The 11,308-nt window shown below is 43.9% G+C and overlaps 1 pseudogene; it reads left to right on the forward strand.

The window, feature by feature from the left end:
* The window catches only part of LOC123483141, an 18,694-nt pseudogene extending 16,359 nt beyond the window's left edge, over positions 1 to 2,335 (forward strand).
* The last annotated feature ends 8,973 nt before the right edge of the window (positions 2,336 to 11,308 follow it).

Here is an 11,308-nt window from a genome sequence, read left to right on the forward strand (position 1 = left end):
CTGCCGGGCCTCCCTGACTGGAGGGGTGGGAGACAGCCAGGGAGATTCACACATATACCCCCTGACTGGAGGGGTGTGAGACAGCCAGAGAGAAGATCTGGGCAACAGCGTTGACCCCTGACTGGAGGGGTGAGACAGCCAGGAGACCCGCCTTGGGCTGACTGGAGGGGTAGAATGAGGACAGCCAGGAGACCTGCTGGGCCCCCGGAGACGGAGGAGACGGAGCCTTGACGGCGGCCAGCCTACAACAAGCAGCCTACACTATGTTCTCAGATCGCAAGATCACTAAACAGTTACTTAACCTGGGAGGGGGTAGGGAGGGGTGCTGGCGGGAAGCAGAGGGGGAAGAGAGAAAGAGAGGGACGTGAGCTCCCAACTTTTACGAGGGGAGCCGAAGTTATCTGGTCCTGGCTTGTTAAAATAATCTCTGTGTTGAATTAGCCACTGGGCACTAAAAACATGGATGTCAGGCGCCTTGGGTAGGAAACAGCCAACCACTGTTACTGTACGCATGCGGCCACTTCCGCATAGGTTCAGTTAGGGTGAATTCCTTTCCCCGCCCATACCATCCATCTGTACTGGTTCTCTAACTTATGGGAACCAGTGGCCACCTAGGAAAAGAAGTCATTCTAACATCTACCACAGTCAAGAGGATATTTTACTTTGGGTTATTTTTGGTTTGGTTTCACTCAAACCATTGAATGAGGGGAATAGAGGATGAAGCCACACACAGCTTGACTTAATTAAAATGATTGAATCACTTGGGACAGCTATCACAACCTGACCTTGAGGTTGGAGCGCAAGTGATTAATGACTTTTATAGTCAGTGAGAGCAGAGAGCAGCAAAGTCAGTGCAAAAACTTTTTCAACAGCCGAGGAAACAATAAAAGCAAATTAGTGTCATGGTATTTCCTATATAGATCCACCAATATCTTTGACATGTGTTGATAGAGCCCAACTTTACATTAATCTGACAGTTTAAACACCAAATGATTCCCTGTTTCCTGCAGGCTCTGGGTGGGCCGAGTGTTTCATCACAAGGAAAGCGAGCCAGTGTGGGTGATTTATTGAGAGCTTATGTTGTGAATTCCTTTGAATTAATGTGGAGAGCTGAAGGCCCTGAAGGAATACATTTCAACAGCTTGAATAATGCTGTATAAAAACATGAAGAAATTCTTCTTTGGAGGAGGTCTGCTGTTGGAGGAACTGAGGGAGAAATGTGGGAAAGTGAGACTAAATGGATGTGATGGTGAATTGGTGGCGTAAACTTCAAAACTGTTAAGTTTGTTAGAAATGTTATAAGTGGACGATCACACATGTCCTGATCCACTGCTCTATGGGAGGAAGGTGTAATATTCTGCCAACGCTTTCATCACTTCTAATTATATCAACACAACATTATGCCAACGTTTCATAAATTACAGGGTAGAGAAAGCCAAGTGTTAAACAGAAGAGATTGGTTATAATGTTTGAGGTTTGCACCACCGCCGCACCTTAACTGATGGCCCCACGCAGCTCTGACTCAACCCATGTCTCTGACTCCACTCCCCATGTCTCTGACTCCACCCCATGTCTCTGACCCTCCACCGAGATGTCTCTGACTCAATTCCATGTCTCTGACCCACAGCATGTCTCTGACCCACCCCATGTCTCTGACCCACCAGTATGCTCTGACCCACCCCACATATCCCAAACCCACTCCATGTCTCTGACCCACCTGCATGTCTCTGACTCCACCCCATGTCTCTGACTCCACCCCATGTCTCTGACTCCAATTCATATGGGCCCTGACCCACACAGCATGTTCCCTGACCCACCCCATGCCGCCCTGACCCACCCCATGCTTCTGACGCACCCCATGTCTCTGACCCACCCCATGTCTCTGAGCCACAGCATGTTTGAACCACCCCATGTCTCTGACCCACAGCATGTCTCTTGACCCACCGCATGCTCAATCAACCCATGTCTCATGACCCACCCCATGTCTCTGACCCACCGCATGTCTCTGAACCACTCCAGCTGACTCCACCCCATGTCTCTGACTCCACCCCCATGTCTCTGACCCACAGCATGTCTCTGACCTCTCCGCATGTCTCTGACCCACCCCATGTCTCTGACCCATGAGCATGTCTCTGACCCAACCATGTCTCTGACCCACAGCATGTCTCTGACCCACCCCATGTCTCTGACCCACAGCATGTTCTGACTCCACCGTGATGTCTCTGACTCCACCCCATGTCTCTGACCCACCAGTGCCCTGACTCACCGCATGTCTCTGACCTACTCCATGTCTCTGACCCACCCCATGTCTCTGACCCACCGCGCATGTCTCTGACCCAACCCCATGTCTCTGACCCACCGCATGTCTCTGACCCACCCCATGTCTCTGACCCACAGCATGTCACTGACCCACCCCATGTCTCTGACCCACAGCATGTCTCTGACCCACCGCATGTGTCTGACTCCACCCCATGTCTTCTGACTCCACCGCATGTTTGACTCCACCCCATGTGTCTGACCCACAGCATGTCACTGACCTCATCCTCATGTCTTCTCAGCTTCCACAGCATGTCTCTGACCCACCGTGATGTCTCTAATTCACCCCATGTCCCTGACCCACCCCATGTCTCTGACCCACCGCATGTCTCTGACCCAACCCCATGTCTCTGACCCACCCCATGGCCTCTGACTCCACCCCATGGCCCTGACTCCACTCCATGTCTCTGACCCACCCCATGTCTCTGACCCACAGCATGTCTCTGACCCACCGCATGTCTCTGACCCACTCCATGTGTCTCAATTCCACCCCATGTCTCTGACCCACAGCATGTCTCTGACCCACCGCATGTCTCTGACTCCACCCATATGTCTCTGACTCACCCCACATGTCTCTGACCCACTCCATGTCTCTGACCCACCCCATGCTCCTGACCCACCCATGTCTCTGACCCACCCCATGTCTCTGACCCAACCCATGGCCCTGACCCACAGCATATATCTGACCCACCCCATGTCTCTGACCCACCCCATGTCTCTGACTCCACCCTATGTCTCTGACTCCACACAGCTCTGACCCACCCCATGTTTACTTCCCGGCAGGCACTCCTGATCACCGGATAAGTGTTGGTTAACCACAGATCAATTGGTGCAAATCAAAAATCAAGACAGGTTACTTCAGTCAGGCCATTCCCTTCTATAGAGTGTAAATAGTTCATTGGTGAGTATATGCCAAGCTAAATTAGTGAGGACCTTCCTGTCAGTAAAACAAAGCAATCTCACCAGAGATGACCTACTTCTATTTGCATGGTTGATTGCCTGCAGTATCATCCACACTATAAGAAAAGATTCTATAGCATCAAACCATACACGTTGCCAATTAAAAGCCCATGAAGACGAAAGTGTACATTATCTTTGGATTTACATCATAAACAACCTACCAGATGCCACAGCAGGTAATAGAGTTTCACAGTAATCTATGGATGGGCGTTGGCTGTTGTTGAGTGTTGGCTGTACTGTTACAAGCCTGGAAACCATTCTAGCAGCATAGAGACAGTGGCACAAGCCACCACCTCCCATGGAAACCATTAGCGCCATCTTCACTGATGTGTTGTGCTAAATGTGCCATGGCACTCTTATAATAGTACGGTGGGGGTGGTCTCATTACACACACACACACACATACAACCACACACACACACTCATCCCCAGTATCATTCTATCCAAACCACTCCATGCTTTACGTGGAATGGCAAGGCACAGTGACATTTAAACAGAGGTTGGCACAGCTCTGGTGGCTGGAGTTAATTCCCACTGCAGAAGAGGCCGAAGCAATTCCTTTTAATCCTCACTGCCTGAGTGGTAGGATCTCAGAACAGTGCTCTCAGCATTAGAGAGCAGCTCCCACACAGCAGTGTCCACACACACACACACACACACACACACACACACACACACACAGTGCCTCACATAGGAAGGCATACAGACAGGCATCCACTGGTATCATTACAAGTGACATTCTGGAGACCTATATAAGCCTAATGTAGACACACGTCCAAGCCAAAGCTAAACTGTAGTATCCAGTAAAGCTAGCACTGGCATAAACATTCTGATTGTGGTAAAAGACACAGAGAGAATCAGTGTTTTGTTGAGTTGAGAAAAAAATGTTAAATTTATTTTTATGCTGGTTTAAATGTATATAGCAAGGATAAACAGAAATGTGGCGCCATATCTAATACTGCCCAAGAAGATGCCAGAAATCACATAAGCAGTATTTTGCTTCACATTTGATAACAAAAAAAACAACAAAAAAAAGATCTAAACTAATTGGAATAAATACAAATATAAATGGTATATGAGAATAAGTAAAAATTAAATCAAATCAAATCAAATGTATTTATAAAGCCCCTTTACATCAACAACAGATGTCACAAAGTGCTTATGTGAAACTCAGCCTAAAAACCCAAAAGCAAGAATGAGAAGAAGAACACGGTGGATAGGAAAAACTTTAGAAAGGAGGACTTAGGAAGGAAACCTAGAGAGGAACCAGGCTCTGAGTGGTGGGATTCTTCTGGCTGTGCCAGGTGGAGATTATGCAGGAGTACATGGCTATTAAGGTCAGATTGTCTTCAAGATTTTAAAACATTCAAAGATGATCAGCAGGGTCAAATAATAATCACAGTGGTTGTAGAGGTCATAGTGGTTGTAGAGGGTGCAACAGGTCAGCACCCAGGAAGTAAAATGTAGGTTGGCTTTTATAGCTGAGCATCCAGAGGTCGAGACAGCAGGTGCAGTAGAGAGAGAGAGAGAGAGAGAGGGAGAGAGAGAGAGAGAGAGGAGAGAGAGAGAGAGAGAGAGAGAGAGAGAGAGAGAGAGACTATTTATATATGTAGCTTATTTATTTCAATTCACCTACAAAATATGAATACCTTTATATAGCCATCCAAACGTACAGTATGGCAAGATAGTTAATAAAACAATGGATGACAATTAAGAGAAAATAAGTATGAAAAAAGATAATATAAAGAAGATAATGTGAATACTCTGCTAATTACCCAGAATGCTTTTTTAGCAATTCACACATGAATCCAAACTATAGCGTAGCTTTACTCCGAGGCACTAGGCTATGCAGCCAGCCAGGCTAATTCCCCCACTGTGTTGAAACAGCAGGAACTGATAAACACTTGGAGGTGTATATTAAGGGTGGTAAGAGTATCCTTCACACTCAGCCCACAGTTCAGTCTAATAATTCCAGAAAGCGTCTGGAGCGGTTTAATGATATTATTAAGAACTGTAGACAGAAAAGTATGCGGTGTTACACTTACTTTCTCTCATGACATTTCTGCTGCTCATGTTAATGATTTAATAGTGGAAGCGGGTTGGACGACAGTGGGTCAAGGTTTGAGATGCAATTAAGGTTTATGAGTGGTAATTTCCTTGTAATCTTCTGATAACGATTCACACGGAGAAAAGTTTTTATGCACAGGATAGTATTTTAGTTATTGTAAAAAATGCATGGGCAGTTGGGACAGCACGAATTTGGGGCATGCAAAAGCAAATAATGTATTGGAACAGTTGCAACCACATATAAATGGAAAACGGTGAATCTAAAATATTATACCAATACGATTATTCAAAACATGAAAAGGGATGTAAAACAGAAATATTTCAGAAATTATTACAAATGTCCTCGACAAAAAGTGTTACAAAAAAATGCATAACTGATTAATATATGTGTAAATCAAAAATAGAAAAAGATGAGATTGCCATGGAAGGGAGGATGTTATTGCTTTGGTGATCCGGGGTTGGAGGGTAGTGAACGGGTCTGTGGCCGGCGTGGGCTCTCCAACTACAGCGGGCTTTGATGGAGTTTGGTGGACGCCGCTCTTTTTGCTGGTGACTCCTCCCATCTCTCAAAGCGGCTGATAAGCAGCGAAAACACACCAATCATCGAGTAGGACGAGCATCCTTGGGAAACAATGTTTGGAAATGTCGACAAAAAAATATAAACAGATGAATAGAATAACGGGGGACCCGGACTTCGCCAATTACGCATAAAGGTATCAGGAAACGCGCAGCGGTAACTGTGTCATGTGTTAAGTTGGATGCTGTTAAAAAGTAGAACGAAAGTGTTATTTTAACAAATCAGAAAAGGGAAACGGGTTATTGCCATCGACAAAAATGTCACTTTTATGACAACACCAATAGCTCAATCTAAAAACAAATAAAATGATATGAGCTCCTTAATGGATAAAAAATTACAAGTAGGTGAAATGAAAGGATAATCTGTTCTCTGGCAGTAAGTGAGTGCTTAGTTCGGCAGCTGAGTATTATGATCTGATATTTTTTTATAGGATTTAATGGGTGTGCTTTCTCCGCGCCCTCATTCAGAACTGACAAAGACTGGAACCGATCTGTAAGTGCGAAAGGGCAAGGTCGTTTAGAGTCCCCTCTGTCCAGGCTGGTCCCAGACGCCTGCACCAGGAGCCCTGTTGGGAAATACCTATAAAATTATACACGAATATTAACAGGGGATTAATAAGATAGTGAAAGGAAAAAAAGAAAGGGATGAAAACAGAAGTGTATTCCATGGAATATTTTTCTGTTATAACACAGTATGGACAAGATAATTATTATTTAAAAAACAAACACACAACAAATAACTGTAAATGTATTTTAATAGGCTTATAGTCATAATGTGCTTATGAACTTGCGTAAGAGGTATGGAATTGTATTAGTAATTTTAATCTATGGTATGTGGATCTGGTTGGAATAAAAATGTAGCCAGCCTTCTATGACATGGTTCATGAGGTTTAGGCTCGGCAGACAAACTTATCTTTCCCACCTTAATTATATGGGGGTGATGTGGCTTGACTCATTGACACCACCAATTTAACTAAGTATTCACAAAAATAGCTTGTATAAGACAATCAGATCAACCATTGTTTTGGCCGGATGGGAAAGACTTCCTCAACGAAGTCGCGAGGTGAATGTCCTCAGTGATATAGTTAGTGATATACCTAACATTATAGAGACTCCTTTGTTAGATATCTGGGTTTGTGGTCCCTGCATCAGAATACGTTATGTTCATGAAGGTTCGATAACATTACAACAGTGACAACCCTTGTAGTGGTAAGGAACGGTGTGTATAAAGTGATTTTTGGAGTGCTAAGTCACAACGAATAATACATGTACACCTACTTTAGGTGAAGGCCATCGGGAAGTACAAACTTATCTTTAGAATTATGGTATAGAGATTTGTGAGATCGTTACCATTGAAGTAACCTGATGAAGAATCATTGTGGTGATCTAGCATCAGATTTGCATTTTAGATAATGAATAGGATTATATGGACAGGGGGAAGACCTGATCCTAGATCAGCACTCCTAATCTGAGATGCTCTGTGAATACGGGCCCAGAAACCAAATATTCATAATCATTCCTGGTCAGGAATCTGTAGAAATCAGTCAAACATCATCAACCAGACACTCATATATCTATTCAGTGACCTGGATGTTTTTTTTTCTGGCTCTAAAGATAATTCATGGAACATGATTAACAAACAGCAGAAACCACAGTGCATGTTAATCAAGGACAACAGCTGCCTTATCAACATAAACGTTAAAGAGCCTGTTAGCATGACACTGCAGCCCACAAAGTCTCGAGTCTATGGTGTGCAAAAGAATGCTCTAGTCCCCCCACACAGACACACGCACACACACACACACTTCTGACCTCAAAAGCGAATCCATCAACACGCCCCAAACCATGTGTCAACCTCCTTTGTTTGGGCAAGCAGCCAATCAGGAAGTGGGACGGATGTATTGTGCTTCTATGATGTATTACAATAGTGAATACTTCCTGTGATGGGCCTATACCTATATTTGATAGAATGAACAAATGCATTTTTGTACACGCCTATCATAACAGTGATATTGAGGCCCTTGAATGGTGTGATGGTTACAGCACTATCCACTACTCTCTTTATACTCAGGGGAGTTGTAAAAGAAAAAGAGGTTGTTTGACAAGAGGTGTCAATACCATCAGCTTTTAATGGAGAACTGGAAAGGGAACAAACCAGAAAAGTAGACTTTTTTGCACTTTAGAAGTAACAATATCCCTGCAGTGTAAGATTTGATGATGCTATTTTTGTGGTTTGAATGAAAGGCAGATCAAGCTCAAACAGCCAAGTGAAGAACACAAAGCTCCACAACATCAACTGTCTGTAATACCAATATGATTTTATCCCATAAAACCAAAGGCGCTGCCCAGCTGGAATCTGTCAGTTTCTCTAGCTTTGTTTAAAAAACACAGCAATGGGGGACAAGAGACAAGTGGCCTAAGCACCCAGGAAGACCAGAGAAGATGGAGGATTTCAATCAAAAAACATCACGGTAGCATGAATGGCACATATGGGATAGTGGAAGTAAGCCTTGAAGGTACTCCACATTACAAGTGAATATGTCTCTTGGGGATTTCTGCTATGCGAATATCTTCGTGAATGATGATCGGATGTGATGCCGCATGGATACATGGCAACAGGTAGCTTAGTGGGTAAGAAAGCCGCTAAAAGACAGTAAACTAAAGGTCGCTGGTTCTAAATCCTTGAGTTCTACCAGGAAAATCTGTCGATGTGCCCTTGAGCAAGGCACTAACCCTAATTGGCAGGCCTGTAAGTCAGCCTGAGGATAACAGCTTGCCATGGCAAAATGACCTGCATTTGTATGAGCTTGGGGAATAAAAACAGATGTTTTATTTACAATATCAAACCAAGATTGACGGTGACTGTGGTTAGTTGAGGTTTTGGAGAGAGCTCTGGAGGTTTGAATGAGGTTTTGGAGAGGGCTATCTGGTGGTTATTTAGAGGTTTTGGAAAAGAGGGCTATCTGGAGGTTACTTAGAGGTTTTGGAGGGCTATCTGGGAGGTTATTTAGAGGTTTTGGAGAGGGCTATCTTGGAGGTTATTTTTTAGAGGTTTTGGAGATAGCTGTGAGGGTTTATTTGGTGCCTACTCTTGACGCAATGATAGAGCAAGTCCCTAGGAAAAATAAGATCGGAATGAAGAGTCCATGCCCCCAAAAATGTGATCTTAATAACATTTTTCAAAGAAACAGCAGGTTTGGGAGTGCTTACAGCACGCGGATTGAGGTGCAGTGTAAAAAAGCAGTTGGACGGTGCTTGAGCAGGGTAATTGTTTTCTTGGTCTGTCGATTTGTGCCAAAGGCAGAACGCTTGGAACAATGTGGTGTTCTGAGATTCTATCATCACTCCAGCGCACCATAAGGAATTGAGTTTTGATTAACTATCAGCTCATGTTTATGCGCTCACATAACTAAATGCTATTTAGTCCTGGCGATTTATTGATTGAACAGATTTAAACCATCTGTAAAAGATATGTGGAGACAAACTGAGAACAGAGAAGGCAGCATTGTTGTTTCTGATTACGATTTGGAAGTCAAAGATTAAAAGAAGAATCCAAAAAAAGGTAGACTCCCTCTCTCTATGCCAGACCGATAACTGGACAAGCTCCAGCCCAGTGGAGTCATGGCAACGTGAGAAAAATCGGGCCTTACAGTCCCATGACCAGGGTGGTCATATCTGCCAATCAACATGAGGCAGGGTGCAAACTTTCCTTGGGGTCACTAACAGTCACAAATCACTTCTCTCAGCATTATTTTCCCTTCCTCATTTGAATCTGTCTGCTGAAGTCACAGTGGCTATACAGTAAAATACATATGAATGCACAACCAACAACATAAGGGTACGTAATGTATGCCCAGATGCCTGTCGGTCGTTGTGTTGACTTACAGAATTTAGCAGCAGACTGCCTTTTGCCTTTAGCAGCTGGTAGTCAGTCTGTGGTTCTAAACAAACAATATGTCTCCAAACTGTAATCATCATATGTAAAGAACCGTTACCATGTATGGGGTTATGGGAATGAATGACATGATGCTTTTTATGTTTGCTTTTAAAGCATTCCACTGACTGGGAGAGATTCAAACGCTGGGAACTTCGGTTAAGTAATTGTGGTTTAGGTCTTTGGATGTAACCCATGTTGTTGTAAACCTTCTCGACCCGGCACATCGGAACTGGTTCTTATTAATGGATCCACAGCATGTATTGCCTCGGGTTGGGTTGGGTTTCGCCTCCTCCACCCTCCACGTCAGACACAATCACCACGCATCAATCCCAAAAACGTCAGGGAGCAGGGGGCAGGTGGTCTAGCTCAGTATGCTGCCTGGAGTCCACCCTGACTATCTCTGACTTGGATTGAGGGGAGTTGAATCGGAGGGCTTGTGTCCTGTGCAATTGTAAAAGGAGCGTTCCCCATCCCCACAGTTGGGTCCAGACTAGATGTCTATAAATCATGCGTGATGCTGGGGTTAGTCGCTGGTGCGGTCAAAGTCAAACCAAGAAAATGTGGCTCTCTTTTTTACTGTATGACTTTGATGTGAGTCATTGAGTTTCCTGCAGATGGGTTGGCCACACCCAGGCGAGCCAGACGATAAACAAATGATCCAAACGGTCTGTCTTTCTCCTGAAGTGTAGACCCGCACCTCTGTGGTCCAAGCAGACTGATGATGATCGCGGTTTGAACCGTTTGATGGCGAGTCATTTCCAGCAGGTGGCTAACAATTTTGTAGCACAGTAGGCCATTAATAGGAAGGACACACATGTTTGATTCCGGAACGTGAACTATAATGGAAGAAGAAAGCCATTATCCCAAGTAATTCCAACTGAGAATTTTGTTTTGTTTAATTGCAGATGATAATGTTGTGTTTTTGTATTTCTATGACTGGAATCGAATCACTTATTCCGTTGTTGATGACCTGTCTGGAAAATGTATTTCCAGTAAAAAGTTGGAGAAAAACTAGAAGCTTGTGGTTTCTAGTATTATTTGGATCATTTATTCATTTTTCCTGTGAAATCCAGATAAGAACTACATGATGTGAAATGGGTTTCGTTTCAACTCCTGCCAAGTGAAAAACAATAAGCAACAACTACGTGCGTCAGCTGGAACATACATCCCTTACTAAATGTAGCCTGTCAGGATCACAGAATAACAAAAGCATTAATGAATCATTGAAATTGGCAAAAGAAAGAGGGGAAAGTCAAGTCCTCCGTTTTCTTGGCTAATAGGAGAAAAGGAGAGTGGGCAGATGACGGTTACAGATGTAGGATCTTAAATTTGAGCCAGTTTGCTACAGCAGGAAAATAATCTTGCAAGGCATACAGGAAATGGGAATTATTATGGATGGAGATTTTTGTAGAGGACAAAACATTTTCTGTTGGGAAAATCAAGTGGAGATTA

This window comes from Coregonus clupeaformis, unplaced genomic scaffold (genome assembly GCF_020615455.1).
Source record: "Coregonus clupeaformis isolate EN_2021a unplaced genomic scaffold, ASM2061545v1 scaf0034, whole genome shotgun sequence".
NCBI classification, from domain to species: domain Eukaryota; kingdom Metazoa; phylum Chordata; class Actinopteri; order Salmoniformes; family Salmonidae; genus Coregonus; species Coregonus clupeaformis.